At 46.2% G+C, this 19,008-nt stretch overlaps 1 long non-coding RNA gene across 1 annotated transcript in view; it reads left to right on the top strand.

Moving 5' to 3' along the window:
* The window catches only part of LOC131589553 (uncharacterized), a 63,101-nt gene that overhangs the window by 20,569 nt on the left and 23,524 nt on the right, over nt 1–19,008 (top strand). The gene's annotated exons all lie outside the window — the stretch shown is intronic.

Genomic DNA, 19,008 nt, shown 5'->3' with positions numbered 1-19,008 from the left:
CCAGCCATGGTTGGAAAACTTGTAGGAATCAAGTAATGGAGATGGTAGAGGAAATCCTGTCATTCATTGTTTTAGTCTTACTGATGTCACTTTTATGTCCCTTTTATCCCTTGTCTCATCCAAGGCTTCCAGAGAGAAAGTTGTGACTGACAGTTTTGGTCAGACAACCAGACATGACGTGCAAGAGGTCAATTCATCCTCTGTTTGTCAGAGAGGAAGAGATTTATTTGCTGTAGGTACATCCGGCTTTGACTTCTTTGCGATGCTCTTTGTTTATGCAAACCAGTCGGCCGGGGGCACAGAGGTCAAGATCTACATCCCAAGTAGGAAATCGGTGCTCAGAAATAGCAGCCCTGGGAGTTCATGAGATGAAGGTCCCTCCAGGCTCCCTTTCCAGTGTGCCCCATGGAAGGAAAAACAAAAGCCCTGTCTTTCTACGGGAGGGCGTATTTATGGCTTTAAATTGCAAAGCCAAGCTTTATCAAAATGCAGCAAAAAGATTTCAGGGTTGATACACAGAGGAGCTGATTGAGAACTATTAGCTACCCACATTTTTCAAATGGAAATTCCAAGCACTTTAGAACATGCTGTGTTTTGATAAATTTTGCCATACCAGCCCCTTTTGCAAAAACATTCGGGGATTGAGACAATGAGTCCCTATTTGCTATTTAAACACGGAATAAAGGTCAGGTTTGTGCCCAAAAGAACACAGACTCTTAATAAGCCTAATCAGGTGGCTTTCTTCCCTTGAGCTGCAGTTATGTGGTAATCATCAGAGGGTTTTATGAGCTGAAGGCTATCTCCACATGACATAAGACCTCTCTTTCTTTACAAGTTACTTTTACTATTTGTTTGCAGCTGAGGCTTCTTTCTTGTTTTCTTAACCCATTGCAGTTAAAAATTGAAAGTGGTTCGAGTCTCAGGTGAAATAACTCCCTCCACTGACCCTGTTAATGACAGACCTCTGTACTTGCCTTGCACAGTTCATGAAGCTGGTTGGTTTCCTTGTGCTGCCATCTACAGAGCAAGCAACAGGTAGTGCCTGGGGATTATTAACAGCCAGTTAATTTCAAATCCTCCTCTCTAAATCTTCATGATCAGCGCCTTCTGCAGCTCTGGTAAGGACTGATGGCAAATGAGACTGATGGTTTTCTCTTCCAAGATTGTCCTTGGAGTTATCCACATAAGACCATCTTATGGAGACTCAAGTCTCCAGCCCTCAGAGCAGAGATCAAGAACCAGACCTCAGCTATAAGAGTTTCTGGACATCCAGCAAGTGATCTCTTCCTGCCTCATTCTTACGTCATGCTTTGATTCCTCTTTCTTGTCTGCACAAGACTTCTGCCTCTCCTTCACCCATGTGAGGCTCTCAAGTACTCCTGTGGCATCAATCCCCCTGCCTGGGGATGTTTTTCAGTGTGATACAAAGGAACTGGAGCCTCTGTCTCTCAGCTGCTGCATGATTTTAGTCACCTTGCTTCACCTCGGTGGCTCTCTGCACAGGATAGAGCTGTGACATCCTCCTGTAAATGAGGAAAATGTTGCCTGGGGTTATCCTAAGTATTTTTATTCATTTCAATGAGTTCAGGGCTGGGTGTCCAGAGCTGAGTATGGTTCATGCCAGGGCCCAAGTAGTGGACAAAAAACTCCTAGAGACAATGAGGCTGATAGGAACCCATTTACTTCTGGTGGTTCAGACACTGCAAAAAAAGTCCTTTAACAAATCCTGATGATACTCAAACTGTGCCTGGAACCTCAAGGTGCTGTGTGGACCATCTTTTTCCACAGAATTGAAGAAAGTAGATGGGGAATGTACTGATTTATAATCTGCTAATAGCCTTACAAATGTGGTCCAGCCTGAACACTCTGAAGGTGCTGTATGAAACCCTAACACAGGTGACTCCCTTTAGATTTCTGCATGTTGTGCATAGAGTGACTGAAGCTGAAATGTCTGGATGCAAAATGTATGGACCTGACTGAGGTGGGGATTGCAGAGCAAGGAGGTCTGTTCCTAGGATGGAGCTGATGCCAGGTGTTCCCTTCCAGCAGTGAGAAGGAAACACTCCCGTGTGATGGACCTCTCCATCCTGTTGTGTCTGCTCCCTGGATTGCAACAGGCAGGAAAGAGCCAGGCCTGGTGTAAGGTTATAGGTCCAGGACAGTCTCAGGGCACACCATAAGACATTTGCAGACACAGAAAAGCCAGAATCCTGGGAGGCTGTAGCAAGCATGGTCCATGATTTCTCCAGCCCTGCAGGAAACAATCATCCTTGGAAATGTTCAAAAGATGTCTAGATGTGGTGCTTAGGGACACGGTTTAGCAGTGGGCTTGGCAGAGCTGGGTTAATGGTTGGACTCCATGACCTCAGAGGTGTTTTCCAGCCTTAAGGACTCTATGATTCTATGAAATGGTGGGGTTAACAAGTGCCAGCCCTTCCCGGGGTCCGCTTGGGTCTGGAGAGATCCAGGCACAGCAGAGCTAAGGGACACATTGTTCTCCTGCAGATTTGCCCTGTGCCCCTCCATGGCTCTCTCCTGTGCGAGGCAGCAGCCAGCTCCCTCCTGCTCCCGCCGGAGCCAAGCAGGGTAGGGGTGAGCTGCGCTCCGGGGCTGCCTTGGGAAAGCGGCCGCGCTGGGGAACGCGCCGGCACACGCGGAGCAGCGCTGCGGGCCAGCTGCGGCTCCCGGAACCTGCGGGGAGGCACAGCTTTCACTCACCTAATGCCTCAGCCGAGCCTGCCAAAGCAGGTAAAGATATAACCTGCAGCTCCCCGAGCGTGTTCGTGCAGCTCTCGGGCTGCGTCCCGGCGAGGCAGGAGGGCACCAGGCAATAACTCGCATACCTGCACTGGATTGTGTAAAATGTGGCTCTGAGCACCCTCCTGCCGTGTTGCTGCTTGTGCGCTGGGTTTACTGCTCCCTGCCCCAGCGCTGTGTGCGCTGGTATTTTCAGGGTGGGGTTCATCACAGGTTTCCATGATTTATTTCCCTTCTCTTTGCTGGGGTTTCTGGAGCTTCTGGACAGGCTTTTGAGGCTGTTAGAGGGAATCGTATTTGTGTGCTTCCGCCTGTGCCTGTGTCCTGTGTGTCACTGTCATACTCACAAGGAAGAAAACTGCAAATAGGAAGGTTTTTTATGCAGCTGAGGCACGGTCTGGGTGCTCGGTACTAGATCAGAAACCGCTTTTTAATAGGACAGAAATTGTTTTATTCCCGAAGACTGAGATCCAGGTCTCTGCATGAGCCTGCTCTGACCAAGCACTGACGGGCAGAGCACAGGTATTGCTGAAAGCCTTACTTGCACCATGCAGAGACACTGCTGGCCTCTCCTGGGGCACCCAAACCCATTGCAGGGGAGAGCCTAATGAGCAACAGCAGCCAGCCTGGTTCCTCAGCCTCAGTTCCCAGGGTGCTTGCTCCACCTACACATCCCACACAGTGCCTTAATTCCCCTGTGCCACCTCCAGCTCCCGGGCTGCTGGGGAGGAACCGAGGCAGCCGGTGAGTCAGCCGCAGGCTCCCGGTGCTGCCGTGGGTGCTTCGCAAGAGGCTGGGGGTACAGGCAAGCCCTCCTCCTCCGCTGCAGAGGACTCCCAGCTTTATTTAAAAAGGCATGATTGATGTTAATAGCATGCGCAGCTACCTGGAGGCTGCAAAATCCTGTAGGAGAAGATGCTGTGAGCTGAAGGGAAGCCGTCTGCAGCGGAGGAAGCATCGTGTTGAGCTACTGCCCTCTGCTGCTGTGCGGCCCCGGACAAGGAGGTGGTCGGATGGATGCATCCATTTCCAGCAAAACTTCTCACTGGAGGCTCCCAGAAGCTGCAGAGCCAACGCCGACAGAGCCCTCCATCCTGCCTTGCCTTAGGAGTGGGAAGCTTCACCCAGGTTTTTATTCAGGATCAAAGCAAACAGATTTGTTCGGCTTGTCCTGAACACTCGCCGTCAACCTAGGCAGCCTACGAGGAAGTAGATGTCATTTACCGAGATAAAAGGTTGCAATTTAATCACTAATTATCTCTTATCGTGCTTCGCTGGCCAGACACGAGCCAAAATGAACAGAGGGCTGCCAAGAGATGCTGCACTGGTGCCCGGGAGGAGGGAGCCTCTGGGCAGAGTCCTCAGAGCTTCTTGTCATGTGCCTGGTGCCTCTGCACACCACGCACATCCCCAGCGGTCATGCATTAGTGAAACACCACTTTCTAAACGGATCTTTGATCTGCTCTGCTGTTCTGATCAGTGTCTGAAGGCTGCCTAAAAGCCAGGAGCAGGGGGAGAACTGGCAGAGGTAATAGCAGGAGGAATGAAGTGCTCAATGAACACCCAAGCCAGGCAGAGGAGCTCCTGCTGGGATGTCTCCAGGCCAAGGCACAGAGGAATGCCTAGGGACAGAGGATACAGGGAACCCATTTGGGATATAACTGCAGGTTCTAAGCAGCAGTATTAAAAACAAAAGTCTGTGAGGCACCTGAAGCCCAACCTGGCTCCTAATTTGATGATGTCAGGAAGTAGCAGTTGTTGAATCTGGATGCAGGTTATCCCCAATTCCAGCTGAGCTGATTGGCACACAAAAAGCAGTGTCATGAAGTAGGTGGCAAATAGATGACACTTCCCTGCTGTCACAGCTTGTCCTCTTGCTGACCATACCAAGAGGTGTGAAGACACTTTATACTCTTCCCTCCCTCCCTGAGTATACAACATGAGAGCAGCTCAAGAAAATAAAGTTAGAGAAGTCTCTCCTGTTTTCAATGTGTATTAAGAGAAATGGTCTCTGCTCTGGGCTAAACCTCACATCCACCTCTACAGATTTTAGATAAAGTTTATAACCCTAGGCTAAGCTTTTCTTCTTTCTTTAAATAAATAAGGATTTTAAAAGCCATCTGGAAAAATGTGTCGTCTTCTATGACAATAACCCATTGAATCAGCAAATGGTTTTTGTGGAATAGAAGAATTTAGTTGAAGGGGCCTACAGAGATCATCTAATCCAAATGCATGTAAACTACTAAAATTAGACAAAAAAATATAATGGGGGATGGTTCTTTAGCAATAGTGGGTGAAATGTCTGTCAATTCATGTTGAGCAGAGTGTACAACTACAAACAGCACCAAAAACAAAGATCACAGACTATCTCCCTGATGCTGCTGTTCTTTTCACTCCAGAAACATTATGCCCTAGATATACCATAATATTTTTTCAGCAAATTAGCAAAAAAGTCTGGTTTAGTTAGCATATGAAATGCATTCTGCACACTGCTACTGTCAAAATTGTAACTGCATAATGAAATATAATTTGGGATGTAAAAATGGCATTTTAATATGCTCTACTCAGGGAGCTGAATTTGATATGTCATGCTAGCTTACTGGTAATTTACATTTCCCATTGGGCAAACTAAGAGACAAGTAGTCATGCTTTCCAGAAAGGTGTCAAGTCATACTCTGTCAAAAATATGCTTTCCTAGGCCGTACAGAAAAAATGTTAAATTTTGCAATGCATGTCTTAATTCAGAGGAGTTAACTGGAGTCACATGCTTTAGAACAAAATTACCATAGTCAGGTGACTGTAGAGCAGGCAGAAACTGTCACACCAAACTGGCAAAAAGTAGGAATGATGTGCAAACCTTGCCCTGCTGCTCAGAGTGCCTCAGTTTGGGATCAGGTTTGGCCAGGGGCTGGGTGTTGGAGCAACAATCACTGGAGTTGCCCAGGGTGCAAAGCCTTTGGAGCTACCATTCCTTGTGGATAGCTTTAACCAGCCTTCCCTTTCTGCTAAAAGCTGGGGAAATGGTTTCTCAGACGTGTGACTTAGAACCAGAGCTTCTGTTGACTGGCACACAGAAGAACAGGCCAGTTACATCTGAGTAGCTGCCAGAATAGACCAAGACTGCTGAGCTTATGACTAAACACTTATTTCCATGAATTATAGCCTGGTTTCTGAATCAGGACCCTACTGCTTTAGAAAAGAGATGCTGTGCACAGCAGCAGACGTGCAAAGGTGTCCAGCCACTGCCACCTCCATCCATAAGAACAGGTTGCAGGCACAGGGGTCTGTCCCTGGGTGGGCTGTTCTGCACTCAAAAGCATCCCTTCAACCCCTGCAGTGACCCCAAGCCATGCCTGAGCCTCCCTTCAGCTGCAAAACAGATGCTCAGGAAGGTCAAGGTGAAGTCAGGACTCGTCCACCCCAGCAGCAAATGCTACACCCTGGGCATGGGGAGATGTCCCTCCCTGCAGCAACAGCCACCTTCACTGATGGCATTTCCAACACCAAAATCCACTCACAGCACTTCATCCTGATTGCTCCATGGCCAATTAGTCACCTTCCTAACAGGATGTCATGCCACTTTTTCTCTATTTGCACACTGCTCCAGACTCCAGAGCACTGGCCAGGCAGCCCTACAATGCCAGATGCTGACCTGAATGAACCTTTATCATCTGCTCCTACAGTTTCTGAGTGCTTCACAGGGAATCCTCTGACCTCTCTCCTTGGACTTGGAGCCCAGACTGACAAGTCTCCAGTTTTTTTGTTCTACACCTCCAATTTTTTTTGTTCTATTTTTGGCAAGGGATAAGAAAAGCCTAGTCCCTTCTACAGATCTGTGTCAGGCCAGGCTCAGCCTGAGGGTCCAAGTGGAAGCATTTCTCAGACTCTTGGGACTGCCCTTCTGGGAGCCACAGTGGCAGAGATTTCTGACAAGGGAAAGAAGTTTTCAAATTCCACTGGAGCATCTTGCCTGGGAAAAGGGAATCTCTGAATAATCACAGCTTCTGCACTCCCTTTCTCCAATATCCCACCAAGAATGCTGGATCCCAATGCTTGCACCAAGCTGGGCTGGAGCATGGTGAAGGTGTAGGAGGCACAAGTTCTGCAGTGATGGCTCCCACCATCCACCAGTATAAAGCTCCTGGCTGGCAAGTGGGGCTTCTCCATGGGGAGCCCAGTGTGACCCAGTGCTGCATGGCCAGTAGACCAGCAGACTTCCCCCAGTAGGAGCCCACCCAACCTCTGACTTAGCCCAGACACAAACAGACACTTCCAGTGGCTCAGGCAATAGTATACAATCCCCCTTTTGGAATAAGTGGAATAATTAGCAGGCGCTCATTACCCTGATTGGTTTAGCATTGCACTTTGGCTGATGCACAAAAGCCTCACGGTGACACAAAGGTGCCAGTGTCACACTAGCTGCAGCTGAAACATTATATAAGGCTAATGCAGGTAGAGGAGAGCATGGATCCCCTCAGAGGCTGGAGCTGTCACACCAGGGCATCTGCCAATGCTGCAGCTTCACTTCAGCATCCTGAAGGATTTAGGATCACTTCTCTGGCCCAAGAGTCTCCACAAGCTGGAGTGTCTGCTGCAGGGTGGCCCACATGTCTGGGGTGGGTGACAGGCATGGGAAATGGCATGAACACTGATGAAATGTGCACACCCACTGAGCAGCAGTGGACATTAGACTCAGAACTGAGTCCAAAATAGAGGGGAGACTCTTGGAACAGGTGACTCCTGGCCACCTATTTCTGTGCTGCTATAGGGCACAGAGACTGGAACAGCCATCACCAGCTCCATCAGCATCTGGATTAGCTGGGATACCACAGTGTACCGTCTCCAACAGAGCCTTTCCTTATCTTCCCTGCTCACACTGGCTGTCCCTTTTCTAGTTTAATTTAACTGACCATTTGTTGAACAACTTCTTCTCCAGCTGAACCATAAACATTGTGTGGAGGTGCAGGAAACATAGAGGTGCAGTTCAAATTATTTTCTTTAATTCTGTTAAAGAAAAGGATTTGGCTGGGGATTATGTGGGGCAAAACCATGCAGGTGAGGCTTTCAAATACTGCCTCAAGGAGTGTAATTCCAGGGAAACAAACCCTGGCCCTGAGTTGTTGTCCAGAGGTGGGAGAAGCAGAGAGGCAGCTTACATGCAGCCTGTGCTCCTCTTCCAGGTTCCCTTCAGAGGGTGAGGTTCACTGTTCCTGTGCAGTTTTCCTGGATATCAGGTGGGAACCAATACATCCTTGTTCAGTGAAAGAATTTCTTCTTGAGCTTCTGTCTGTGTCCGTCCTGCAGTTTCTGGGATCTGGCAGCAAATTATGAAACAACTCCATAGAAAACCTCTGGGAAGAGGAGAGGAAATGAATTGTCACCAAATATGTGTGAGAAAAGGAAGTAATTTTTCTCAGAAAATGGGGTATGTTGTCCCTCTGCAAGCCCAACTGCACCTTTTCCAGTTAAGGCACTTTAATAGCAATGGGGAATTGTCCTATCCCATCTGCAGAGAAGCACCTTTGGACTTCTCCTTTGTTAATGGAACTGAGATTTCCCAGCCCCCAGTGATGACTCGAATATGTGGCCTGAGGAAAAATTCTTTATTCATGTGAAGACAACCCATCAGGTTCATTAAACTGAAGATTACATTGGCTGATGACAGAAAGAAATTAAATAAGGTTTTGTCTCTTTACTTCCTTATTTTTAATTGAATAATAGACAATTAATTTGATTGAAGCTAGTCACGTTAAACAGTTTCCTGGATATCATATTGAGAACTGTCTCATCCTGCAGGTTGTCCTGTCACTTCTTTGGCAGTGATTTTGTGGCAGTAATTTTGAGATGCCCACTTAAGTGCTGCTCTGAGATAGCCATGCCTTTAGTTTTCTCTAGGGAGTGGTGGAAGGTAGGGTTATTATTTTTATTCCATATTTAAACCAGATCTATGCACGGTGGAAAAGACAGTGTGAAAATGGGACAGCTCTGGTCCCAAGTAGGAGTGAAGAGGGCACAAGACCCAGGCTGCACAGATGGAGAAGGTCCAAGATGAACACTGGCCAGACAGACACCACTCTGCTGTTCTTGTGCTTGTGCCCATGTTTGCTTGGGAAGTTTGCCTGGACACATGAAAGACTTCTGGGAGGAAAACAGATTGAGCACTTTCCAGTCCACATCTGCAGAGCCCACAGCGGAGGGAAGATCCTCAAGCAAGGCTGTCTGATGAGTTATGGACGGGCAAGCCACTTCCTGGCCTCAGTGCCTCTGGCAGCACCCGTGCTGATGGCCAGGCTGGTCAGAGCTGCTGTGGAAAGGGGGCAGGAGCTCAGTGCAGAAGGAGCGTGGAGAGGCAGCTGCCCCTCCAGCAGGCTCCCTCCCGGCCGCAGAATGCAGAATACTGTTTTGCTCCGAGCACGCATAGTTTGTGTGGGTGTAGATTTACATTTCGTTAAGAAAAATGAAATAAGGGGGCTGGTTTCAACTAGCCTGCAGTTTTATTATTTGCAAGGGCCCTTGCCTTCTTGTGATGCTTTACGTAACAGCCTTACACATCTGCAAAGTATGTAAAGCATTTCCACTGTTGGGATAAAGAAAAAAGGGAACAATTTTTCTGAAACAATATTTCTGAAAGGTACTGTATCTCCTGGGAGGACTCAACAAGGAATTTTTAGCTCCCAGCAGGCAAGAAAACAGCAAGGACCATGGGTCTATTCTCTCAGGCCAACTTTCTCTAGGTGTACGGGATAGTATATCACATTTCCAGGGAAGACCATGTGCTCAAGAACATAGTTGATAACAGATTGGGTTCAGGAAAAAAAAAATGCTAAATGAGATGGGCTGAGTGGGAATAAAGGCAGTAGGAAAGTGGGACATGCATCCTTATCTCAGGGAGAAAAAATGGTGCAAGGAAGAACATGAAATTAAGCAATGGATAGAGCTCAGGGAGCAGGAGAGATGATGCCATGAGCAGTCTCTGAGTGGCTGCAGAACTACAGAGAGCTGAGCTGAAAGCTACATTTTTGTCTGACATCACTTAGAAGATGTGAACAAGCACACTCCTTTAATGCTTGTTATTACCCTATCTGATAATGCAATGTATGTACGTGTCAGGCTGTGGGGGGAAAAAAAAAAGGCAAAAATATTATGAATACCTCTAAGGAGGATTGGAATGAATGAAAAATGTCTGAAGCTGTTCAAGTGCAAAGCCTAGTGAATCAGCCCATCCACTTTTCTTTGACTTCTGAGTCTGGGTAGACCCAAACCACAAAGAAAAGAGGAAACAAAGGTGGAGTAGACATTGAGAAATATCTTTCTGAAACTTGGCATAAAAATGTAAGAACTCCCAATCACTGCTCAGCCTACGCATCGTGAAGCAATTGGAAAGGACTGGAAAATCACTGCATGGTGCCCTGAGATGCAGGGGGTGGTTTGCTTGTTTCTTTTCCCTAGGAGCTGCTCAAGAATTTTGTGACTTCTGAGAAATTGTCACCAAGTTCCTCTTTCACTGCAGTCTCCCTTAAAACAACCTGGAAAAACTACAAGAAATGTGAATACTCGGTTCAATTCTGCTTTTGCTTTGTATTCAATTGTCCTCATTTGGAGGTATGGCACCAGTTCTAACAGTCTTCTCCATTTTTATAATCAGGAATAAGGTAGGAATAGTCCAGGAGTAGAAACTTCAAACTTTGGTAGAGTTTCTAATTTTCCACCTTTTGGACATTATCTCTCAGGTAGTTCCTATAATCAGGTACTTTGACCTTTCTCTTGTTTGATCCTCTCCTCTTTCCTTCTGAAACCTTTATCATTCAATAGAAATATTTGCATTATCAATCTGTCTCGGGTCTTTTTACTGCTGCCCGTCTCCATTGCATCCGTTCCTTACCACTCCTCAATACTTACTCATATTTTTACACTCTATAGGAGTCAAACATCACTACCACAAACATGCCCAGAGGAACAGTCCATCATCTGAGTCCTTATAATTGAAATGGTCAAGCCAAATAGACACCTGGGGTGCAGAAGGACTGACCACTGTGCTTACACCCCTCAACTTGACCACAGACTTCTCCTTGTCCCCAGCTGAGGTTTCTCCTCAGTGTGACATGAGCTACATTTCTTGCTCTTGGCCAGGAGCTCTGTCAGGTTCTTCTGCATGGGAGCTCCATCCCAGAAGGACTGTGGTGTAACTTATTTAACTTTCAAAAATGATTTGCAGGGCACAGTTTTTACTGTTTGACCCCTGTGTCACACAGCTTTGCCCCATTGTGCACACTTTCTGTTCTTTTGCCAAGAAAATGGCAATTTTTCTTCACTGAAGGGATAAAAGCAAAAATTTTCTCCCAGAGACAAAGGGAGAAAATTTTTTTTTGCCCCTTTTTGTAATGCTGGCACCAAGCCAGTTCACTGTGTTTTACTTTCTTTCCTCTGTATGTGTGAATTTTTATATAAATTTTTTTTTTTTTTTTGCACAGCTCCAGAGGAAAAGGATTTCTCAGCCTTAACATCCTGTCCGCTTCTGCATACTTTTGAATGCACTTTATTAAAAGCCAGCTATTTATACACAGGAACAAAGTACATTCCACTAACCCCTTGTGGCATAACTCCACATGCTGACTGCTAAGCCCTGGAAAGGTGTATTGAATGTATGACAGAGGGCTTTTTACAGGGATTGAATACCCACTGTACATCAGCTCAGGAATACCCTTTCGAAATTCTCTTTGCCATCATGTCTTTGGAAATATGAAAGGCAGATCTTTCAACAACCTCATTCCCTCTGAGTCTAATCTTGATTGTGTTGAGAGGGATAGGTGCCAGATAACTGTATCTGTGGAAATGAAGATAAGAAGGCTGTGCATATCATAAGCAGTTGTACTGCTTGAATTCTGGCCTTGGACAGATGCAGTGACAATAACAGGACAGCACTAATAGATGAGTGGTTCATTTACCTGCCTGGTATCTTTCAAAGACATCAAATTGCGCTTCATTACTGGAAAATTCCTCAGGACATAAAATGAGTCAGGAACAAGTGTGTTATCTCAAAATCACCCCTCTGACAATGCAACACAGTGGGCACCTTGAAAGGGGAGGTTAACCTAAGTGATGCCTCTGTGCAGCTCACAAAAGGGACTGGGGCTGAAAACAAGATGTCAAAGCAACCTTTCAGCTGAAGAATAGAAGGATCCTTCAGAGAGGATTTGGATGTTTTGGGTCTGTCTACTGCTGGAATACCTTTAAGACAAAAGGTTGGTGCCCAAAGTGCAATTCAACATTTTTGCTTTGATTGTCACCTTCTTTATATTCCCATCAAAGGACACACTATGCCCCCTCCAGTTCACAGCTGGTACATTGGTTTGAAAACCCACTGAATTGCACTTCTAATCTTGGCAAAAGCTTCTTCCACCTGCCTGCCCCAAAAGTGTTTTACTGTATGCACAGCTGTGACTGCAGTTCCATCTGGCATTCACCCACCTGAGTGTTTTCTCTGAGACTTCAGGGAAAAAATGCTGCCCACACAATTGTGTCTTGACAGAGCATCAAGGCCCTGATCTCCAGGGGGGGATTCTGGTGAGACTACATCATGATTTTCATTGTCATGAAGAACAGAGCAGATACAGCAATGTCACTGAAGTCCCAGACTCTAAGGACAGAGGCTGTGATGCCATCCCACCTCATTTGTAGAGACACCTCATTTGTAGAGATCAATGCATTGCCCAGCTTTTGTAGTTCCTCCTCGTACTGTGCTGGCACAGAATGTTTCAGGAAGCCTTGGCAAAAGAGAGCAGGAAAAGTAGCCCTTCTTAACCTAGTTTACTTGACAGTTTCCATAACAACTTGACACAGCTATTTATAACACAGGAGAATATCCTTTGCGTCTCATCATTTTTAGAACCTTTGTTGCCATATCAACCTCAGCACCACGTAGCAGAGCACAGCCCCATTCAATTCTCTCGTTTGCTCAGAAAGAAACTTTCAATGAATTGAGATTCAGTTGGTCTCAGAAAGACCCTTGAGAGCCTACATGCCATTTAAAGCATGATTCAAGCCCTAATTTAAATTATTTTTTTCCTTTGTGACCTATCTGCACCAGGTGGGTGGGATCAGCTGCAGTGGGAAGCAAAGATGAGGGCAGGGTGAAGAAGCAGACCAACATCCCCATTGCCTGGGGAAGCAACACATGAGAAGGATATGACAGCTTCTTACTCTCTCTGTGATAAGTGAGGAAGGAAAAACTGCAATGTCAGAGTTTCAAAGGCTCAGTGTTAGCATGCCCCAGTCTGCTTTTTGGGAAGGAGACTGGGTGTCAAGGAGTTCCAGCACAGAGCAAGGTCAGGATGCAGTGAAAGTCTTGGTAGGTAGAAAAGTGGCAGAAGACAAGAGCCAGGGGAGACACCATGTTCCCAGAGGAGGAGAGGAACCTTCCTTGTGTGGTCTTAGGTGCTGCTCACTCCTGGATTCATTCCCCACAATGCCAAGCACCAGAAAGCCACCTTGAAGGAGATAGACAACCCCAAAGCACAACTGAGGCAGGGATTAGGTGTCTCCTACTGCCTCTCTTTGGAGGATGCAGTGGTGCTCAGGCACTCAACTGTCCTTACAGTCAAGTGAAATGAAGCTGGGCCTCAGTTTCTCTCCAAGGCTGTATACTTGGCTCTTGCTGGCAGGTCCAGTTCATCACTTGTACCGCCACATTTGATCTGGGGAAGTTCAGCTCTGCCAACCCATGACACCAAATCTGTCCTTCCATGTCAGAATAGAATTAATTTTAAAATACTCATGCAATGTGCAATCAGGAGTATCTATAATCCACCTGACACCTTTGGCTGACTACACAGCACTCAACCAACCTTTGACTGCTCTGCTTTGTGTCACTCACGCTTCCTCTTCCTGCTGGGAGGTGGCAGGTCTGCTGTCCATGCCCTGACACCTCACTGTCTCAGCCTGCTGTATTTGCCACTTTCCCAAGATGCTTCTCTTTAAAATAGGTGTCCCCCATTCTCCCCTCCTTCTGAGATCTGAGGGTGTCTATGTATTCCTTGGAATAAGCAATCATTTGGCAGAGCAAATTTCATTCAAATAAGGCAACTGCTTGATGCAGTTCCAGTGACTTGGCCTGCCTTCCACCAGCAGAAATACACACAACAGTATTCTTGAGAAGCAGCATGGGTTCCTGGTTTGCATTAGTCATATTGTTCTGTCTTGTTTTAATCATCTCAGTATTTCTAGAAGGTCTCCAGTAAGGTTGAGAAGTGTGTTAGCAGCTCCAGCACAGCTGGATTTAGCTGCCTGTGTCAGCAGAAGAGAACCTCAGCCTCAGGGATGTGTTTTGTCATGTAGCAGTGCTGAACACAGACTCTCCAGCTTTATTAATAGCAGCCCTATTATTTAACATGATGTTCCACCAGCCCCTTGGACTGGGGACAATAGGAAATGGCACTTACATGTTTAAATCTGTGGCATGCTGGACTGTTTGAATGTGTGTGATTCATTGTCAGACAGTGCTATGTCAGGCACTGCCGGCAAAATAAAACAGACTGGATATGCATCATCTATATGTGTTCTACACATAAGCTGTTTGAAATGCATCCTGCCCAGCCTCTGCTTGCAGAAGCCATCAATGAGCTCCATAAATGTATCTTTTAAGGCATTCTTGGTGGGATCTTGGGAAGTTCCAGCCTGGTGCATTTAACCATAACCCCAGAGGCTGTGAGGAGCTCTCTTCTGTCATGCCTGTGGGCACCTGGAAGCTGTCTGGTTGGCTACTGGAAGGAAACAGCTCTAGGTACATACTGAAAGAGGTCATTTGATTCCTAAATCCAGCAGCTATCATACTTACTTCATCAAAACTGAAAGTTTTTGAGTTTTGGGATGGTTGGTTTGGGTTCTTTTCCACACTGACAAGTGCTAGTTTAGACCTGAGAAATCTGGGAAGCCCTGAAAGTTTGAAACACTGTTCACATTCCTCCAGCAACTGTCTTGGCTGATTGGTATTCCTGGATTTCATTCCTCTCCCCTCTCTTCTAACCCCTGCTCAATTTGCAGTAGAATTGATACTATCTAAAGTCACTGAATTCAAGGGGAAAATTCACATTTAAAAAGCTGTATCCTGAACACGAGCATTGAAATTGTAATTCTGAAAGCTGTGACCTATGCTGAAAACTTGTGGCTCGCCCTACAAATAGACCAATGTAAGACTTATCTAACTTGATATGTTTTATTCAGACTGCATCTCCAGTCCTGGAACAGAAAAGCTCCTAAGAACATGTGAGCAATTATTCCTTTAGCATCCTCAGCCCAAAAACACATACCTCTTTCTTGAGAAAAACCTGACCTGGGAGGAGACTGAGGCAGAGGCAAACTACTCTACTGCTAACATCTCTTTGAAAGATTGAAATTCTCTGATCCAGATTAGGATTTCTGCAAAACTGAACAATGCCTGCAAATGAGATGTGATAAAACCTTTAACAGTGTTCCCCGGTAATTCCCAGCCCAGCAACATGCTCCATCTCTATTGCTGTTAAAATAGTGTCTTGTTCTCTGCTACTTGCTTTCAGTGTGAAATTAGACCTTACACACAGTACCTCTTTTTGTACTTGTCTGCAGAAAACAATTCTCAATTTGCATTCATATGACAGTGATAATCACCATTTTGAAGAGAAGTCCATTTGTCTGAAAGCTACGGCAAAATCACAGCCTTTCCCTCAGCCCTCCATGACACACAGGCTTCTGCTCAGAGCACTCACACAGTCACCATTTAATCCAGCTCTTCCTTTCTCCCAGCCTGGCCTTCCTGGCCCTTCTGGGAGCTAAAAGTCATCACAGAGAGGCTTTTCTTTGGGAAGCCTCAGAGAAATGTGGTGGGATTGTAGCCCCTGTGTCACCTCTCACTTCATGACATGGGATGTGCCTTCCCTGCTATGATGGACTGCCATGTAGGACCTTCAGAGACACCAAGCCCTCTCCACCTGTTGCTGACCAAAGATCTTGTCCATTAACATCCCAGATCTCGTGATAATTTCCTCACTGACCACCTCAGCCCTTTGGTGCCTGCCCTTCTGCTGCACATCACACCCAGCCCAGCAAAGCATCATGTCTCAGCCAAAGCTGCACAGATTCCACCTTTGCCAAACTTTGCCCTTGCTATGTCAGCTGGACTCTGTATCTTTGCCTTTTCTACACCTCAAACAAAGAAAATAATCCAAATGCCAGGCCAGGGCCTGGCACACTGTAGCATGCTCCATCCCATTTATTTTACAGCACTTTCATGCATCTCTCAGTCGTCTCACTACAGAGACTTCAGGCAGAGTGGAGCCGTGTTCCTTAGCAACTCACAGTACACATGACAAAATTAACCCAAACACTTTTGTTTATTAACTCTTAATAAGGAGCAAACAAAACAGCAACCTGAGAGTTTCACAACAAGAATGCTTTCCATTTTGGGTGCGTTACTAAGATTACAGACGACAATGTTATCTTGGGTGTTCTGTGAGGATTTTTTTAGCCCTTTTGTAAAGACCTATTTGAAGCACAAAAGTCATCCCCTCCCTCCCCAGTTCTGGGTGTTTCTATAATGGAAACACTCTATGTAATAATAGAAAAATTAAAAGACTGCTGGAGCTAATAAGCTCTAGCTGATGCCTGCTTGGCACAGTCCAGGTTTGGAGGATGGAGAATTTGTCCCAGACACTGGACAAATTGCAGGGGAAGGGTTTTCAGTCTTCTGGGATTTACTCCAGGCTCTTCAGAAAATGTGACCTTATGTTACTCTGCCCTTGTACCCCAACCCTTGAAACACAGTCCTGCTTCAGAGAGATTTTATGAGAGTAAATGTATTAATACATGCAAAGCAGCACAGGCTTAATTTGAAGAGATATTTAAGCAGCTAATTAAATATTTCAGCAGCAATTGGGTGTCTGCAGATCTGGTGTTCAGGTGCTCTGGAGCCAAACCTGTTCCTAAAGAGACAATTGAGGAAATCACTTGTGGAAAATGTTGGTTTATGTCCATCATAAAAAGTGACTAGATGTATTCTTTTTATGATTCCTTTTCTGGGGAGTTTAAAAAAAAAAAACTTTTGCTTTTCAAAAATATGTAAAACTTGCCAGGCTTTACCAAAGGATGAAAGTCCCTTGCTGTCTCAGGAGATTTGGATGAAAGATTGCTGCCAAGAATTTCAGGTCTAAGAGAGACTTCTACAAGATTATTTCCAGATATGAAACCCTTTTCCTGCTGTGCTGCTGAGACCTCCCAGTCCAACACTTCATGGCAACTGCTGATAATGAAAGTGCTGAGGCTCCCTCCCAAGAACTAACCACACCAGCTGAGCCAGGCAGCCCTTTCCGGCTTTTATGGAGAAGAATAGGTGACTTGGGCATTCTTGTGAGAAACTACTGGGACACCAGCAACAGCATCTACAGGTTTTTATGGAAGCAGAATGCAGATTCTTATCACACACCATTTATTTAACAAGTAATGACAAATTAATTCCTTGGAAACTCGCTCCTGGCAATCCCAGAGCATGGAGTGCAGGGTGGTCAGGGGCACGTACTCCAAAGGCCAGCTCTTCCTGAGGACAGCTGGTGGAAGGCGTAGCAGGGAGGTGAGTGAGGGAGAGAGACTGGAAGGGGAGCAGGGGATGAGGGAGAAGGTCCCCCTTGCCCTCTCAGCTCTGCAGCTGGGCTCTGTCTCTTCAATGGGTTTCTGCCCAGATGCAAGTGAGGAGGTGCAGGCTGGAGGATGCTGCCAATATACCCTCACTTGATGTGATGTGGTGTATAAACAAACAGGCTCTGAGAGCCTGACAAGATTGTTTATCTTATCTTATCCAAGCCATCCTCTGTCCTACACGAGAATTTTTCCTTTTTGTACATTTTCAAGTATGCTAAACCTCAGTGGATGCAAGCATTTCCCTTAGGAAGTCTTTCACAAGTGGCTTGCTTTCCCTGCCAGGAGGTTTTGCACAGACTGCAGTGACAGCCACATGGCTGGGTGTTCTCAGCAGAAAGAGGGGTGGGTTCAGCTATACAAGGGATTCCTGCTAAAACTAATCTGCAGCCTTGCTCACCTCCTCACCCAAAATTTCAGCTAATATCTTCCACGGCTCCCTGAGCAAAGAGTATTTCCTTTCATCAGCACTCAGTGCAAAGTGGGAACAGTCAGTCTGGGAAGAACAGAGGCAGAAATTCAGGCTATTCCTGCATTCTGAGTGTAAGGCACATCCCTCTCCTTAGCGCTGCTCAGGTTTGTTGGCTGCACATCCACAGGCTCTTCACACTCTGCCCATCCCTTTCTCTGCACCCCCTTATAAACTTTTCCTGGTGGCTATCACCTCCTGGAGTGTATCACGAAAATCTGTCCTATCCAGCTGCATGGAACAGGCAAGGGCCTCACTGTTTTCCCCTAGAACTTGCCATCTTTGAACCACTATGGCCTTGGCACAGTCCTGATGTGATTTTCCTCCATGGAAAGCCAGACCAGCTTTGCTCCTACATCTCAGATAAGAACATGTCCCTCCTTCCCCTTGTCTCCTCTCTGAGCTTCACATCCGTTTTGGTTCTTGACATTTGAATGAAGACATCTCTGAGAATATTAGGCTCAAGTCTGCTGCCTGTTAGCAACAAAAACTTGGCAAAATTGAATGAACCTGAAAATAAAAATTGAGGAAACTTTCAGCTTCTTCTCTCCAGAACTGACATGTCTGTGTAGGCACAACACAGCTCCGGCCACAGCTGACGGCCACACACTGACTGAGCACATCTACAACTGCAGCATCAAAGGTTTTCAGCTTTGTCTCTTTTCTGAGGACAGAAAGAAATAATGAGCATCTCTCCCTGACAGAGGCTGGGCTGCAGCTTTCTGAACTCAGCTGGATGCTCATCTCAGCTGGTAGCTGCTTGTTGTTGAGTGTTGATACTCTGTGACATAGCAGGAGAATCAAACTCTGCAGCTTATGAACCAAACTTGGTATTGATTTTCAACCTCTCCTGGCCTCCACAACATGAAATGAGACCACTTAGATGTGGAGCCATCCATCCATCCATCCATCCATCCATCCATCCATCCATCCATCCATCCATCCAGTCTGCTGTTACATGTGGCTCTGGCAAGAGGAAAGGGGCAGACAGGGCTCAGGACCTCAGCCTTGAGATCTGCTTCTGCTGGTGCCAATGTGCACAGGCTCTGAAAACAGAGAACTGAGAGGGTAATTTTTAAGCTGCCCAGTGTGTTTTCTTGTTCAGTCCCCCTCACCATCAC

Source organism: Poecile atricapillus, chromosome 1 (genome assembly GCF_030490865.1).
Source record: "Poecile atricapillus isolate bPoeAtr1 chromosome 1, bPoeAtr1.hap1, whole genome shotgun sequence".
NCBI lineage: Eukaryota > Metazoa > Chordata > Aves > Passeriformes > Paridae > Poecile > Poecile atricapillus.
This window is presented reverse-complemented; position numbering and strand designations above follow the sequence as displayed.